The following is an 18,467-nucleotide window of genomic DNA, read 5'->3' as shown; positions in this document are numbered from 1 at the left end:
TCTCCTACACATGACTCAGACAGTTCGTCATCAGACGAGATCAGTAAGGAGGAGGATTTCGCTAATGAAATAAAAGAGATCACTAAGGAGAAATTCCAACTTGCTATAGATAATAAAAACAACCACAATAATAAAATGTCCTTAATTATTAAAAAAGAACATGACCATTCGATCCGTAACCACCCTTATTGTATTAAACCCACTGAGGTAACGGGTACCTCAAAACCCCAACTAAAAATAAAATACACTGCCAGAATGTCTGTCAGACCATGTGCACACAAACAATTGGCAGAGAGAACCAAATGGGAAGAAGTTTCTGATAGTTCTGAATAAACGACCTCGCAACCATAAATCTTCCATGCGCTATTTTATTGCTTATGTGTGCTACTCTATCTTGTTATGTAAAATAAGCATATGTAAAATATCAGTATTGTATGGTATTGTATTATTTTTGTTTATTAATAATAAATGCATGGAATGATTATTTGTATTATTACTACTTCTTATTATTATTATTACATAATAATGTAGTAACTCGCTATAATTTTTCATAGTGGAATATTATTAGAATTTTAGTAGTTAATTCCTTGTACTAGCTATTATGTATGAACTTAACGGGTAGGTAATACCCTAGAAATAATTATAAAATGCTAATAAGAAGAAAAGGCTTTTATAATAATTGGTTCATATTATTAATATGCTACGATTAACTATTGACAACTCATTTTACCTATAATATTCTATATGATTAAATTATCTCTGTTGTGTTTATTGAAGAAACATGTCTCAAATGTCGGATGCTGAGTTTGAGCAACTAGTCGAGAAACGTGTGAATGAAAGAATTGGTGCAGCCGAGGCAGCAAAAGCAACAGCCGAAGCAGCAGCCGTAAACACAAACTCACGAAACAGATGCTCATACAAAACTTTTCAAGGATGCAAACCACAGACGTTTAGTGGAACCGAGAGACCAGTCGGTCTAACCCGATGGTTTGAAAAGATGGAGTCCGTTTTCAAATTAAGTAATTGTGCGAACGAAGACAAGTCAAAGTATGCTTTGTGCACGTTGCAAGATGGTGCACTTACTTGGTGGAACAATTATGCTAAAGCAGAAGGAATAGATACGGCATATGATATCTCTTGGGAAGAACTGAAAAAGATGCTAATCGAGGAGTACTGTCCTCGAAACGAGATCAGAAAAATGGAATCTGAGCTACGTAATCTGAAGGTTATCGGCAAGAATCTCAATAACTATGAAAAGCGTTTCATGGAACTAGCCTTGTTGTGTCCCGAATTGGTGCCAAACGAGAAACGAAAGATAGAAATGTATATTGACGGTTTATCAATCAATATCAAAGGAAATGTTACATCGTCCAAACCAAATATGATGCAGGAAGCCATGACAATGGCACACCAACTCATGGACCAGATCACATATAGTTCGATTAAGGCACCAATTACCGAAGTTAAGACAACTGAAGGAAAGAGGAAATGGGAAGACTATAAGGGCAAAAGTACTCAACTGAAGAAATAAGAAACTTTTAAAGGTAAACAAGATGGGGCAACTGGTAGTCCAAACTATAAGGGACCCCATCCGTTCTGCAAAAGATGTTACACACATCATGTAGGTTATTACCAAGTGGTCTGTGATAAGTGCAACAAGAAAGGACATGTGGCGAAAGATTGTTATGCCACCGTTTCTGAAGTAAAGACAAAATTGACCGATGTCAAGAAATGTTATGGATGCGGGAAGTCTGGTCACTTTATAAATCAATGCCCTGATAAGGAGAAGAACAAAGAACCCGCACGTGGGAGGGCATTTAATGTTAGTGCCAGTAAAGCACGTGAGGATCCTAATCTTGTCACGGGTACGTTTACCGTTAATAATCAACTAGCTTCTATTATGTTTGATACGGGTGCTGATAGAAGTTATGTGTGTAAAGACTTTAGTTTTAAACTAAAATGTGCATCATTACCTCTAGACGATAAATATACTATTGAATTAGCTAATGGTAAACTGATAAAAGCCGATAAATTTTGCCATGGTTGCGAAATGAATCTCGCTGGTGAAACCTTCAAAATTGATTTGATACCCATAGAATTAGGAAGTTTTGACGTAATCGTTGGCATGGACTGGATGTCCAAAACAAGAGCGGAAGTTGTTTGCGCTGAGAAAGCAATCCGCATCCTTCGTAAGGATGAAACGTCATTAATGATTTATGGGGAGAAGAGCAACTCAAAGCTGAACTTTATCAGCTGTATGAAGGCCCAGAAACTTATAAGAAAAGGTTGTTATGCTATTCTGGCACACGTAAAGAAGATCGATACTGAAGAAAGAAGCATTAATGACATGCCGGTTGTAAGAGAATATCCCGGAGTATTTCCAGAAGAATTATCGGGGCTACCTCCACACAGATGTGTAGAATTCCAGATTGATCTCATACCAGGAGCTGCACCTGTAGCCCGATCTCCATATAGACTTGCACCTTCAGAAATGCAAGAATTACAAGACCAGTTGCAAGAATTATCAGACCGTGGATTTATTCGTCCTAGTTTTTCACCTTGGGGTGCTCCTATTCTGTTCGTCAAGAAGAAGGATGGATCTATGAGAATGTGCATAGATTACCGAGAATTAAACAAATTAACGATCAAGAATCGGTACCCATTACCGAGGATTGATGATTTGTTTGATCAATTGCAAGGATCAAGTGTTTATTCTAAGATTGATCTACGCTCTGGATATCATCAACTGAGAGTGAAGGAAGAAGATGTTCCTAAAACCGCGTTCAGAACCCGTTACGGTCACTATGAATTTTTAGTCATGCCTTTTGGATTGACTAATGCTCCAGCAGTATTCATGGATCTAATGAATCGCATCTGTAGACCGTATTTAGACAAATTTGTCATTGTTTTTATCGACGACATATTGATTTACTTGAAGAACAAGGAAGAACATGAGCAACACTTAAGACTAGTACTAGAGATACTCAAGAAAGAAGAATTGTACGCAAAATTTTCGAAGTGTGATTTCTGGTTACAAGAAGTACAATTTTTGGGCCATGTTGTCAGTAAACATGGAATTAAAGTTGACCCCGCCAAGATCGAAGCCATTAGTAAATGGGAAACACCGAAGACTCCAACACAAATCCGCCAATTCTTAGGTCTTGCTGGTTACTACCGAAGATTCATTCAAGATTTCTCTAGAATCGCCAAACCCTTAACTGCATTGACACAAAAGGGAAAGACGTATGATTGGTCCACAGAACAGGAATCCTCATTCCAGTTATTAAAGAAGAAGTTAACGTCTGTACCCATTTTGTCATTACCGGAAGGAAATGATGATCTCGTGATCTATTGTGATGCTTCACGCTAAGGTTTAGGATGTGTATTAATGCAACGCACAAAAGTCATCGCATACGCCTCACGACAACTAAAAATTCATGAAAAGAACTATACGACGCACGATTTGGAACTTGGAGCAGTAGTTTTTGCACTCAAAATATGGAGACACTATCTATATGGCACCAAGTGTACAGTGTACACCGACTATAAGAGTCTTCAGCATATTTTTGATCAAAAACAACTCAATATGAGGCTACGTCGCTGGGTAGAGTTGTTAAACGATTACGATTGTGAAATCCGTTACCACCCCGGAAAGGCTAATGTTGTAGCTGATGCCCTAAGTCGAAAAGAAAGAGTAAAACCTCTTAGGGTCCGAGCTTTGAATATTACAATTCGTACTAATCTCACAAAGCAAATTCAAGCAGCACAGTTAGAGGCTTTAAAAGAAGAAAATGAAAAAGGCGAAATGAGCAGAGGGTTAGAAAAACAGCTTGAAGTAAAAGCCGATGGAACCCTGTATTTTGCTGATAGGATATGGGTACCAAAACATGGTAATCTAAGGCAACTAGTACTAGATGAAGCACACAAAATGAGGTACTCAATTCACCCAGGAAACGGGAAAATGTACCACGATCTCAAGAAGTTTTATTGGTGGCCTAATATGAAGACAAAAATTGCTTCTTATGTAAGCAAATGTTTGACGTGTGCAAAGGTCAAAGCTGAGCACCAAAAGCCGTCAGGATTACTCTAACAACCAGAAATTCCGCAGTGGAAATGGGAAAGAATAACTATGGATTTCATTACGAAATTGCCAAGGACTACAAGTAGTCATGATACTATTTGGGTGATAGTTGATCGTCTAACTAAATCAGCTCACTTTCTACCAATAAAGGAGACAGACAGTATGAAAAGATTAGCATGCCTATATTTGAAGGAGGTAGTTTCCAGGCATGGTGTACCCATCTCTATCATATCTGATCGCGACACCCGATTCACATCACGTTTTTGGCAGTCATTACAAAAAGCATTGGGAACTCGATTAGATATGAGCACCGCTTATCACCCACAGACAGATGGTCAAAGTGAAAGAACAATACAAACATTGGAAGACATGTTACGGGCATGCGTGATTGACTTTGGAACCAGTTGGGATCGACACTTACCGTTGGCATAATTTTCATACAATAACAGCTATCATACGAGCATCAACGCAGCGCCATTTGAAGCACTTTACGGTAGAAAGTGCAGATCTCCTATATGTTGGAGTGAAGTAGGAGAAAGACAACTTACTGGACCAGAAATTATTCACGAAACCACCGAAAAGATCATTCAAATACAACAGCGATTGAAAACGGCCATGAGTCGCCAAAAGAGTTATGCTGATGTAAGAAGAAAACCGTTAGAATTTTAAGTGGGCGACAAAGTCATGTTGAAAGTGTCACCCTGGAAAGGCGTTGTACGATTCGGTAAACGAGGAAAGCTAAGTCCTAGGTACGTAGGACCCTTTGAAATCACCGAAAGAATTGGAACAGTTGCTTATCGATTAAAGCTACCGCAAGAACTTAGTAGTGTTCACAACACATTTCACGTGTCAAATTTGAAGAAATGTTTAGCTGAAGAGGATGTCGTAATTCCTCTTGACGAAATACGAATCAATGATAAACTCCATTTTATCGAAGAACCTGTTGAAATCATGGACCGTGAGGTCAAACAATTAAAACAAAACAAAATACCGATAGTTAGGGTTCGTTGGAACGCAAGACGAGGACCCGAGTTTACTTGGGAACGTGAAGATCAGATGAAGCAAAAGTATCCACATTTGTTCACTGATATCGCTTATGAAACAGGTACTACTCAAAATTTCGGGGAGAAATTTTCTTTAAGGGGGAGGTACTGTGATGACCTGAACATTTTTGACTTATTTAAACCAATTCTCTATACGATTTATTATTTTAACACGCTAAACAAAGTCTGTTAGATTGAGTCTCAAAATTTTAGAACTGTTTCATATATACAATTACCTTTGATTACTCTCGACGATTCATGAACAATTATATGTATGTATATATATATATATATGTACAAGTAAAAATGACTTTCCTATAGTAAAACCCTATTTGCTACAGTAAAAATTACGTTGCTACAGCAAAACACTATTTGCTACAGTGAAACCGTATTTTGCTATAGTGCTACAGTGAAAACGACTTTGCTACAGTGATTTGCTACAGTGAACACTATTTGCTACAGTAACACTATTTGCTACAGTAAACACTATTTGCTACAGTAAACACTATTTGCTACAGTGAACACTATTTGCTACAGTAAAAACTATTTGATGTCGGCGAACTAGCAAACAAAAACGAAAAAGGCGGCCATGCGATCGCATGGCATAAACCCTGAAAACTCATGCGATCGCATGAGCTACAGTAAATCGAAAAAGTACTATAAAAGGCCAGTTTGTTCGACGATATAATTCATATTTTATTTTCATATGTAATTTAAATTTTAATTTATAATTATAATTATAATTATAATTTAAGTTTAATAATAATAAAGTATATTCGAGGGTGTCGACGAACTAGCAAACAAAAACGAAAAAGGCGGCCATGCGATCGCATGGCAAAAACCCTGAAAACTCATGCGATCGCATGAGCTACAGTAAATCGAAAAGTACTATAAAAGGCCAGTTTGTTCGACAATATAATTCATATTTTATTTTCATATGTAATTTAAATTTTAATTTATAAATATAATTATAATTTTAATTTAAGTTTAATAATAATAAAGTATATTCGAGGGTGTTTTAATTCGGGTTTCAAACCGCTTTAAGCTAAGGAAATATTGGGTATTGTTCGGGGTATTGTTCTTGAATCCAAGGCCAACCATACAGTCGTCTACCATCATTACGTCAACGCAATTTGCCAATAATATTGAGTCTCAATATTGAACTGTGAGTTATAGATCCCTTTTTAAATACTTTAAATATTTTTGGGCTGGGAATACATGCAATTTATTTTAAACGCGATAAGACACAAGTACATACTAAATTCTACACTGAGTTAAACCAGAAATCCCTTAGCTTTGGTAACTAGTAGCTGCCAGTACATAGGATATGGACTGGTGGGCGCGAATAATTGTATATGGATCCATAGGGCTTCAAACCGCTTTTAACGGACGTATGTTATTTGAGTTTAAGACACGTTGGTTTGCGTGTATTAAAACGAATAGGGTAATTATCACTATAGCGTTAAGTTTAGTTACCAGGGTGCTCTGTTACGTAGAATCTATTGATAAACTTTTGATGAAATCTTGTGGTCTATCTTTATATATGTTTATGACTCGAGCAATTAAACCTATAACTCACCAACATCCGTGTTGACTTTTTAGCATGTTTTATTCTCAGGTCCTTAGAATGCTCCCGCTGTGATGTGCTTGTTGCCTGCATGGAGTCTCTCATGCTTTGTACAAAGTTTATTGCACTCAAAATAAAACTGCATTGTGTAATAAATAATTGGACTGTGATGTCAACCTGTAAATTAAAGACTTATGTATTTCGGGGTTTTGCTTATACCTAAGCACTCGCCCACATGTTTATAACTTTCTATGTTTAGAAAGTCACTTATTTTAATGAATGCAATATTTTATCAAAAAGTATCATATAGAGTTCAAAACCTCACTGTGGAATCAATGATTAACGTGCCGCGTCAATAGCGATTTTGACGGGTCGTTACAGCCAACCTCGATGTTGTTATGGTAATGAAGATAGTAATCTCGTGTGGATGCGGATTTACTAAGGCTCGTGTAGTTCGGCCAATCTTCATTGTGGTATTTGGTTTTTGGTATTGGGTTAAGGGGTTAACCTTGGGCGTTGTACGCTTTATGGTTATATATCGTTGTATTGTTGTGATGTAGCTAACCCTCCGGGTGTAGCTCATTGGCGTTATTCACATCGTCGTTGGTGAACTTATGTTTGTTGATGTATCTTTAGCTCGTTGTTTAGTGATCGTACGGTATGCTTAGATTATCTTGCCTTTATGCTTGGATGCTCCGGTATGCGGTATTTGATTATTTGTGTGGTGTGTTCATTTTATGCATATATATATGTATGTAGTATATTCTCACTCACTAAGCGTTAGCTTACCCTCTCGTTGTTTATATTTTTATAGATTTGCATGGATGCGATGGCTCGGGTAAGCGTGGGGACTAGTGGACTCGCGTAGTTGCTTAGAAGACGTGTTTTTGGATTGATTAGGATTGGGTAGCGTATCCCCAATCTCCATGCTCGGTCTTTATTTTGTATTAAAATCATGAGATCGAAAACTTGTATTTTGTACGAAAGTCGTAAAACGGCCGATGTGGGCCCGGTCTCGTAAAACTCATTTTATTATTGGAATGTGTTAGTTTTAACTAATATAAAATGTTGTGAAAAGCGTTTCGTCTAAAAGTGTCCGGAAGTGGGAGTTCTTTAACGGGAAAATGGAAATTTTGGACAGCGGGCTGCCAGGCCTTGTGCGCGCCGCGCACACAAGGTGGTGCGCGCCGCGCACCTATACTGAATTAAAAAAAAAATAATGTTGTATATTCGATTGGATAACGGTTTGGGTTGTTACAACAATGTAACATAAATAATTCATGATGTTATAAAGTAAATCAAAATTATCAAAATAAATTAAATTAAATACAAAACTTGTATTCAATAAACTAAAAAATTTTAGATAGCTAAAAAAATAACTAAAAGATATAGCAATAATTACCGTAATTGAAATTATAAACTTTAATGGGGAGTTACGATTTTATGTGGCCATTCGTTAAAAGATGACGATTGACGAATTAACTTCGAAAGTATAATATTGCTTATATATTTATAAAGAAAATTCATTTTGTTTTGTAAACTTTAACACACTATTTGTATTTGTATCTCCGTATTAAAGTAATAATAATAATTGGACTGTATATAGTATACACTTATAAACAATCGAGCTTAAGTTTCCTATCCAATTACCAAATGCACAAATATATTGTATTAAATCTATGAACTTCTCTTGAGTGGGTCCTTTTAAAGTGAGATGCCAGAAAAGATGGGGTCAATTCTTAAGGAATTCATAAATTTCTACCATATAAATTATAAACTACCAGCTTACAATTTTATTTTGATGATGTCATTTGACCACCCTATCTAATATGTGGCTTCGCCAGTGTCGCATGCTTGCAAAGATAATTTCAAACCCTAACACAGAGGATTCACCTTTTTTCGCTCTTATAATAAAAAGCAAACCGCTAAGGTATATAGAAAGGAAACTTCGAAAGATTTCCTGAAGTTAAAAACAAGAAAAGTCAAGTGTGGGATATTTGATCTCGACTAAAAAGTCATGTTTTTACATCTTAAGCCCTAAAATAATAAAGTAATTGAATTTATCGAAGAAATAAGCGTTTGTTTGCTTTATTTGGTAGATCAGGTAATTACGAAGGCGATGCAAGAATAAACAAAGAAAACGGGTTTAAAATAGAGAATCTCGAGCGAAAATAATGAAAAACAAGTGATGACCTCGTAAGCTGAAATCCAGAACCAAACGGGCATGGCATACGTCCATGGCATATGGCTTGCCTCAAGCCATACAACTTGCCATGGTCTGGTGAATCCGACCACCACAAACGGGTTTGCCAGTGCACAGGGCCCTGACATACGATTAGTGCACACAGTCTGCCCAAATTATACAGCTATGGCATAAGGCTTGCCAGGGTTTGAAATTTTCTTTTAAAGGTCATTCGTTATTAGTGCACACAGTCTGAATCTCACTTCTCTCTCTCTAATTGTCTCTCTAGGATTGTAATGTAATTATAAAGTAGCGATAATTACCAAGAGTAGGCGGTAAACAGAGTCTGTAAACGATTGGAGATGCATCTGAAGTTATCACCTTTGTACTTTCGGAACGCAATTAAACTACTGGTACTTCTATCCTTTCTCTATTTTTATAATGACTTTCGTTATTATGATAGATAATATTGTTGCCATCATTAGCAAGTAGTTATCTTTTATGTACGCTATGATGTAATCACTTACACTGTAACACCCTGTTTCTGTTTCTGCCTTTTCAGTGTTTGGGACGCCTTCCAGAATGGGGGACGCCGTCCAGAATGGGGGACGCCGTCCAGCAGTGAAGAACTGGATGCCGTCCAGAATGTTGGACACCGTCCAATTTGTCTGACGGGCCAGCTGTTTTAGTTTGAGATATTTAGAGGGGCAAAATGGTATTTTCACATGTGGAACGAGTTAAGGCCACAAGATCAGTTCTAGGAGCCTCATTTGCTCCACTAACACCCACACAAACCCTCTCATCTTGTTCTAGTGAGAGAGTAAGAGTTTAGAGAGAGAGAGAGAGAGGTTGATTTGGAGAAGAAGGAGTCGGATTCTCACCAAAGTTCGGGTTTTAAAGTTGTTCATCTCGTTCCTAGCTACGTTGTGGTAGTATTGGTAAGCTCAAACTCTGAATTTCATTTGTTAGATTTGATATTCAAGTTAGGATTTTGAGCTAGTTTGTTGTGAAACCCTCCTAGATGATGAAATGGGTTTATGGTGACTAGTTATTCTTGTCACTTGGCGGGTTTTGGGTTGGTTGGCGATTTCGGATTTCTCGGTTGCATTCTTCAAGGCGACAAGGTGAGTGTTAATATCCTATGTATATATGTATGTGTAGGATGGGTGTGGGTCGGGTGAAGTGGTTCTCGGTTATAGAGCTCACTTCACATATAGGTGGATTTGATGAACTTGCGTTTAGGTCCAATTGGCACGGTTGTGCGTTTTGGTTGACCACCTTTGGTGAGGTACACGTTTTGTGTGTACATTATCACACGTGTTTGTGATGTGGAGTATATAACCCCAATGGCGAAGGGTTGATATTATTGTGTTGTGGATAACCCCGATGTGGTGGATTTTATAATCCCCTGACCGTGGGTTTTGAATTGTGAAAGTGGATCTCGTGTAGTTCGGATTCACGATGACGCGTGTAGTTTGGTCATCTTATCGGAAGTGAGTCTCGTGTAGTTTGGATTCACGATGACGCGTGTAGTTCGGTCATCTTATTGAGGTAGTTATCTCGTGTGGTTTCGGATTACTAGGGCTCGTGTAGTTCGGCCAACCTCGATGTTGTTTTGTTGAAGATAGTAATCTCGTGTGGTTTCGGATTACTAAGGCTCGTATAGTTCGGCCAATCTTCATTGTGGTGTTTGGTATTCGGTAATGGGTTAAGGGGTTAACCTTATTCGTTTATATATTGGTATATATATTATTGTATTGTCGTGATGTAGCTAACCCTCCAGGTGTAGCTTCTTGGCGTTGTTCACATCGTCGTTGGTGAACTTATGTTTGTTGATGCATATTTAGCTTGTTGCTTAGCGATCGTACGGTATGCCTAGATTAGCTTGCCATTATGCATGGATGCTCCGGTATGCGGTATTTGATTATTTGTGTGGCGTGTCCATTTTATGCATATATATGTATGTAGCATATTTTCACTCACTAAGCGTTAGCTTACCCTCTTGTTGTTTACATTTTTATAGATTGCTTGGATGCGGTGGCTCGGGTAAGCGTGGGGACTAGTGAGCTTACCGAGTTTGCTTTGGAAGACTTGCTTTTGGTTCGATTAGGATTGGGTTGCGTATCCCCAATCCCATGCTCGGTCTATGTTTGTATAAACTAAATTGGGTCGAAATGGTCACCTTGTGGTAATTTGGGTCGATGTGGGCCCGGTGTTGTAAAACTCGGTTTTATTATGGAAAACTCTTAGTTTTAATTATTATAACATATTGTGAAAGTGTTTTGGTTTAAAAGTGTCTGGAAGCGGGTCTTCCGCTCACGTTTGTTTGAAAAACTGAACAGAAATTTTTAGTGTATTTGGACGCCGTTCAAAAGGCTTGGACGCCGTCCAGTATTTCAGAGCTGGACGCCGTCCAGATAGCTGGACGCCGACCAGATGAACTGTCCCATAATTTTTTTTTTTAGCACGTTTTTGGATGGATAACGGGTTTGGTCGTTACAAGTGGTATCAGAGCATGGTCTAAGGGATTTAGGTGACTTGAGATAGGTGCCTAGACTTAGACTTTTGTGTGTGCTTAATTTGTTGCGGGACTTGTAGGATTACGGGTCGGAATGGGTTATAGTTAGTGCCTTCTTTGTAGGTGGACTAACGTTATATTAGTAATGCGGATATTATTAATATACTATTTTGTTGTGATAATAATTCCCGCGTGTGTTTATATCGCGTAGAATTTTGTTTGTGTTTGTTTATATCATCGAGCAAGGCGGTTGTTGTACTAACGAGTTGATACGGCGTGTGTGCGTAATAAGGATTTACAAACCTTATTACGGGTGCAAATTGTGTCTAGCAAGTGATGTACGACGAGTGTTTAGCAAGATGGGGGCGGTATGGTGTGTGTGCTTTATACGGTCGTGATCTAATCGCTTTTGCATTCCTTAGAATGGCGACGGGAAACGGGATCGAGACGAACGATTTGGAGTTTAACGCTAGAGTTGCGGCCGCCGTTGCGGAGCAAATGGGTGCGTTTCGAGAAGAAATGGGTAGGAAGTATTCCGAACTTCAATGTAGTGGTGAAATGGAGCGTTGTCTTAAGAGCTTCATGAGGACTAAACCCCCGATGTACGACGGAAAACCGGATCCTTTGATAAGCACAACTTGGATCTCGGATGTCGAAGGGTGTTTTCGTACTATTGAATGCCCTCCCGAGAAGAGGACAAGACCCGCTACTAGTTTGTTGCGAGGTAGGGCGATGGATTGGTTGGATGGTAAGATTGATCTTGTCGATGATGAACCGTTTATGGCGTTCTCGTAGGACGAGTTTAAGAAGGAATTCTTCGAGGAGTTCCGGACTTCAGCCGATTTGTCAGAAATGCGTAATGAGTTGCGAAAGTTGCAACAGGGTTCTATGGATTTGAATACTCTCAAGACAACCTTTATGGCGAAGGCTCGTTTTTGCCCGGAGTATTTAGAGAATGATCGGTTGTTGATGGAGGATTTCTATCGGACCTTGAATGATGATTTGAAGAGTAAAATTAGCCGAGGTCAAGCGAAATCATTTGCGAAATTATTCGACTTGGCTAGAGGTTTCGAGTCGTATTCACGATCCAAGAGGGGTGAACCTTCAAGTGAAAGAAGGGTTGTTTCTTATGGTGCTCCAAGTAAGAGGACTAAGGGTCCGAGTGTGAGCACGGGTGGTACACGGACGGGTATATCGGATGCTAGCACGTCTAGGTGTTACAATTGTGGCATGAGGGGTCACAAGTCTTGGGAATGTCCGGTACCAAAGGGTGATGGCATGGTGTGCTTCAATTGCCAAGAAGAAGGACATCGTAAGTCAGAATGTCCCAAGTTAGCAGCGACGGGTGTGGCAAGGAGACGTTAAGGTATGTTTCGTTTTAACAAATATGTCCTTTGATTATTTATTAAGTGCCGTTGAATTTGAGTTTGTTAAATGCATTGTTTGTGCATGTTATTGATATGGGTGACGTTCCTAATGGAAGTACCCTATGGCGACGTTTTGATTGATGGGCGAAGGACGTAAGACTTGGTGCAACCAAGCATTCCTTAGTATTGGGAAATGTTTCTACCAAACCATGGAAATGGGTTTTGGTGTTCGGTTGTTAAGCGTGTGTTCGCTTTTGTGTTGGAGTTGATGAACCATGAGGTTCGACGGGTGGGATGAGAACCTTGAGATCGAGTGTTTTGGATCTCGATGTTTGTTGGTAAAGGAGTCTACGTGACGCGACATTAGATGCCTCTTTTATACCTACTAGCGTGGTGTTCGACTCCGATTGTGTTGTGGTTACATTGTACTTAGGGTACCGAGGTGAAACCCTTGGGTACATGAGTGACTAGGTGAAGTTGACAAACTATAGCAATGGGATGATTGCGAGAGTAGAGTTTGTGTAATTTGCGGTACACTTTTCGTTCGAAGCGTCTAAGGATTGGTTGAAATCCTTCATCTGCTCAAGGTTGGAGCAAGATGTGGTGATGGGTCGTGTGAACCCAATTGTTAGTAAAGTCTACCTTTGGTAGCATTGTACGGTAGTACAAGATGCGGCAATGGAACGTAGTTCCAAGTGGGGGAGTTACACTCCCGCACGAGGAAGTTCTAGTGTGAGATTTCGGATGACGTTTTTAGTAGATCCGAAAATTTTGTTGGTACCTAGTTTTGTTCGATTTGTGGTAGAGTACAATTTCGGTAAAATTGTACTTATGATTTTGGATTTAAATTATCACCGAAGTGGTAATGTGGTAAATCTCGTTGAGAGATAATGGACGTGTTTGGCGAGCAAGGTGAAATCCCTCAGTTAAGGGATGTGTGTGTCGGGTTCTCTTTTGGGGAATTATTGTTTTGTGCCTATGTTTGATATAGGTGGTTCTTGCTCAATTGTGTGAATGGTTAGTGGTATCCGTTAGGATTCACTATGGCATAGTAGAGCGCGATGTTACGCTACTCGTTGTTCGAGGCCAAAAGGGCGTTGATTGGTGAAGCATGAGGTTCGGGGTCCGCTGACTTCATCATGGGATTATTGATTGGTGAAGCATGACCTTCGGGGTCCGCTGACTTCATCATGGGCGTATGTGTTATATCGGTGAAGCATGACTTTCGAGGTCCGCTGACTTCATCCGGTGTTGAGTTGTGAATCTCGTGTAGTTCGGATTCACGATGACGCGTGTAGTTCGGTCATCTTATTATTGTAGTGAATCGCGTGAAGTTCGGATTCACCACTGACTCGTGTGGTTTCGGTCATTGTATTGAGGAGTGAGTCTCGTGTAGTTCGGATTCACAAATGACTCGTGTAGTTCGGTCATTCCTTTGGGATAGTGACTCTCGTGTAGTTCGGATTCACTATGGTGCGTGTAGTTCGGTCAATCCCGATTGTTGTTGCGAGGAAGGTAGTGAGTCGCGTGTAGTTCGAATTCACTAAGGCGCGTGTGTTTTCGGCCAGCCTTCATGTTGGTTGATCTATTGGTTGTTTTATACACCAATGGTGGGGTCGTAAGGACCGTGTTGCGTGATCTATCGGTTGTTTATACACTGATGGTGGGGTCGTAAGGATCATGTTGTGTGAACTATCGGTTGATTTATACACCGATGGTGGGGTCGTGAGAACCATGTTGTAGGATTAGTGATGCGATAGCCGTGCTTCGCTCATATGTTGTTACGGGTGTGACGATTGTCAATTTTGGTACACCTTTGGATTAGCGTTGCCATAGTCATTTTGGGCGCCATCGGTTTTAACCGTTTGTTATGATGTTACGGTAGTTGTGTATGGGTCGTATTGCGCACTACAAGGGATGTTTAGTGATTGGTGTTATCCGTAAGGATTCGTTTGGTTCGGTCTCCATCGTTTCGTGTTGTTGACCTTAGGTTGACTTGGTTGCTTTTAGCATTGTACTCGGTAAGGGTACGCTAGGGGATTGATATCTCGGTTCGAGATTGGCTGAGTTCTTCCCGATGTGAGAGATTGAGTAAGGTTTTAGCGCTCGGATTGTGATTTGATAAATCGCGGGTGATGATTTAGTTATTAAAGGATGATTCATTGGGAATAATTGTCTAGGAAAGTCGGATAGGGACTTATGTTCGAGGACCATTGGGTGTGGTCCGTTCGGTTAAATGACGAAGATCACGAGGACGTGATCGATTCTGAGTGGGGGAGAGTTGTCACACCCTGTTTCTGTTTCTGCCTTTTCAGTGTTTGGGACGCCGTCCAGAATGGGGGACGCCGTCCAGCAGTGAAGAACTGGACGCCGTCCAGAATGTTGGACGCCGTCCAATTTGTCTGACGGGCCAGCTGTTTTACTTTGAGATATTTAGAGGGGCAAAATGGTATTTTCACATGTGAAACGAGTTAAGGCCACAAGATCAGTTCTAGGAGCCTCATTTGCTCCACTAACACCCACACAAATCCTCTCATCTTGTTCTAGTGAGAGAGTAACAGTTTAAAGAGAGAGAGGTTGATTTGGAGAAGAAGGAGTTGGATTCTCACCAAAGCTCGGATTTTAAAGTTGTTCATCTCACTCCTAGCTACGTTGTGGTAGTATTGGTAAGCTCAAACTCCGAATTTCATTTGTTAGATTTGATATTCAAGTTAGGGTTTTGAGCTAGTTTATTGTGAAACCCTCCTAGATGATGAAATGGGTTTATGGTGACTAGTTATTCTTGTCACTTGGCGGGTTTTGGGTTGGTTGGCGATTTCGGATTTCTCGGTTGCATTCTTCAAGGCGACAAGGTGAGTGTTAATATCCTATGTACATATGTATGTGTAGGATGGGTGCGGGTCGGGTGAAGTGGTTCTCTGTTATAGAGCTCACTTCACATATAGGTGGATTTGATGGACCTACGTTTAGGTCCAATTGGCACGGTTGTGCGTTTTGGTTGACCACCTTTGGCGAGGTACACGTTTTGTGTGTACGTTATCACACGTGTTTGTGATGTGGAGTATATAACCCCAATGGCGAAGGGTTGATATTGTTGTGTTGTGGATAACCCCAATGTGGTGGATTTTATAATCCCGTGACCGTGGGTTTTGAATTGTGAAAGTGGATCTCGTGTAGTTCGGATTCACGATGACGCGTGTAGTTCGGTCATCTTATCGGAAGTGTGTCTCGTGTAGTTCGGATTCACGATGATGCGTGTAGTTCGGTCATCTTATTAAGGTAGTAATCTCGTGTGGTTTCGGATTACTAGGGCTCGTGTAGTTTGGCCAACCTCGATGTTGTCTTGTTGAAGATAGTAATCTCGTGTAGTTTCGGATTACTAAGGCTCGTGTAGTTCGGCCAATCTTCATTGTGGTGTTTGGTATTCGGTAATGGGTTAAGGGGTTAACCTTATTCGTTTATATATTGGTATATATATATATATATATATATATATATATATATATATATATATATATATATATATATATATATATATATATATATATTTTTTTTTTTTTTTGCATTGTCGTGATGTAGCTAACCCTCCGGGTGTAGCTTTTTGGCGTTGTTCACATCGTCGTTGGTGAACTTATGTTTGTTGATGCATATTTAGCTTGTTGCTTAGCGATCGTACGGTATGCTTAGATTAGCTTGCCGTTATGCATTGATGCTCCGGTATGCGATATTTGATTATTTGTGTGGCGTGTCCATTTTATGCATATATATGTATGTAGTATATTTTCACTCACTAAGCGTTAGCTTACCCTCTCGTTATTTACATTTTTATAGATTGCTTAGATGCGGTGGCTCGGGTAAGCGTGGGGACTAGTGAGCTTACGTAGTTTGCTTTGAAAGACTTGGTTTTGGTTCGATTAGGATTGGGTAGCGTATCCCCAATCCCATGCTCGGTCAATGTTTGTATAAACTAAATTGGGTCGAAATGGTCACCTTGTGGTAATTTGGGTCGATGAGGGCCCGGTGTTGTAAAACTCGGTTTTATTATGGAAAACTCTTAGTTTTAATTACTATAACATATTGTGAAAGTGTTTTGGTTTAAAAGTATCGGGAAGCGGGTCTTCCGCTAGCGTGTGTTTGAAAAACTGAACAGAACTTTTTAGTGTATTTGGACGCCTTTCAAAAGGCTTGGACGCCGTCCAGTATTTCAGAGCTGGACGCCGTCCAGATGAACTGTCCCAGAAATTTTTTTTAGCACGTTTTTAGATGGATAACGGGTTGGGTCGTTACATACGCTACTGAAATAATATTGTGAATCGCGTATGATGGTGTGATGCTTTCCAATTATGTATTGAACTCAATCGCTTGTCCAACTAATAAAACGTACTTATTGGCTCTGTTATTTGGAAGTCACGAACCCAACTCTGTCGGATACATAGAAAGCTTGCACTCAATTCCTAAATTAGATCTTGCTTGGAACATAAACTCTTTAGGATTGATCACTCGTGTTTTTTTTGGAACTTAAACTCTTTAGGTCGAAAATTATCTTTTGGATTGTACCAAATGGGTCTTGAAAGCCCATGGGTTGTTATGCCCATTTTGATAGTTGAATTATTGTACGAAACATTTTAAAGTTGTTTAAACATGTATGGTGGTTTGAATGTGTTTGAAAACGTAATGGTGGTGTTGTTATCAATATTATTGTTGTTATAAAAAAAATTATGTTGGTATAATGACGCGTTGGGTCATTCCATACATTGTAACTTCGGGTTGCCATATTTACTAGTAAATCCATCTCTGCTTCCGCCTGTGGACTAGCCTCACGTCGAACCACGTAAATTCTTGTGTCTTTATTTATTGCTTAATGGTTCTATTAATTTCTCGGGCATGAAGGTGCGCAAAATCACAACATTATACTTATTGGTGACTTTCAATATCGATTAAGAATACGTGAATGGTTGTTGATGTTTGTCTTCTGGAAATAAGGACAAATGGTTTGATTAGAGATTTTCTAAGAATCGACTTAACAAAGTCACCTATTTAGTATACTGGAATAAGGACAAATGGTTTATTTTTTTCAATCACATGTGATTTTCGCGCCACATGTCGCGCTCTCATTGGTCCCTTGATTTTCAAGCAAATTAATGGATGTAAGTGATTACAACTCTTTTTAACCGTTGTTTACCCTTTAGTAAAATGGTATTTAGCTTAACTGGCGGTTTAAGTTCAAATACAATATGGTTTTGAGTAATGTTTCGAGTAGTGATTTCGAGTGTATTCAGGTTGTGGTGTTTGGTTATTATGGTTATTGGAGATTCATATTTACGTTTTCGGGTTGAAGATGCTTGTTCAAGTGATTGTAGATCGTAAATTTTTCATCATAGTAAAAGCATGATCTTTCACGATACCATCACCTAGTTAGAATGTTTGATCGAAAATTTTTGGCTTAAGTTTCTGCGAGATGTGTGTTGGTTATCGTTGTGTTGGTCGTGGTTGGTTTTTCTTCTGTCTTCGTGTTTTCTACTAGATGGTTCTTATGTGGTCTTGTGTACGTAGTGTCAATTTGGTTGGCAAAATGAGTCTTAGATCGTATGATTGTAGCCATATTTATTCTACTTTTTGAGGTTGGTGTGTATTAAATCAAGGGGTGTTGATTTTGAAGTCATGTTTTTTGGTCGTTTAAGTTTATTGTATTTTCTAGCTTATTACTAG

Source organism: Rutidosis leptorrhynchoides, chromosome 2, assembly GCF_046630445.1.
Source record: "Rutidosis leptorrhynchoides isolate AG116_Rl617_1_P2 chromosome 2, CSIRO_AGI_Rlap_v1, whole genome shotgun sequence".
Lineage (NCBI taxonomy): Eukaryota > Viridiplantae > Streptophyta > Magnoliopsida > Asterales > Asteraceae > Rutidosis > Rutidosis leptorrhynchoides.
The sequence above is the reverse complement of the archived record's forward strand: the minus strand, read 5'-3'. Positions refer to the sequence as shown.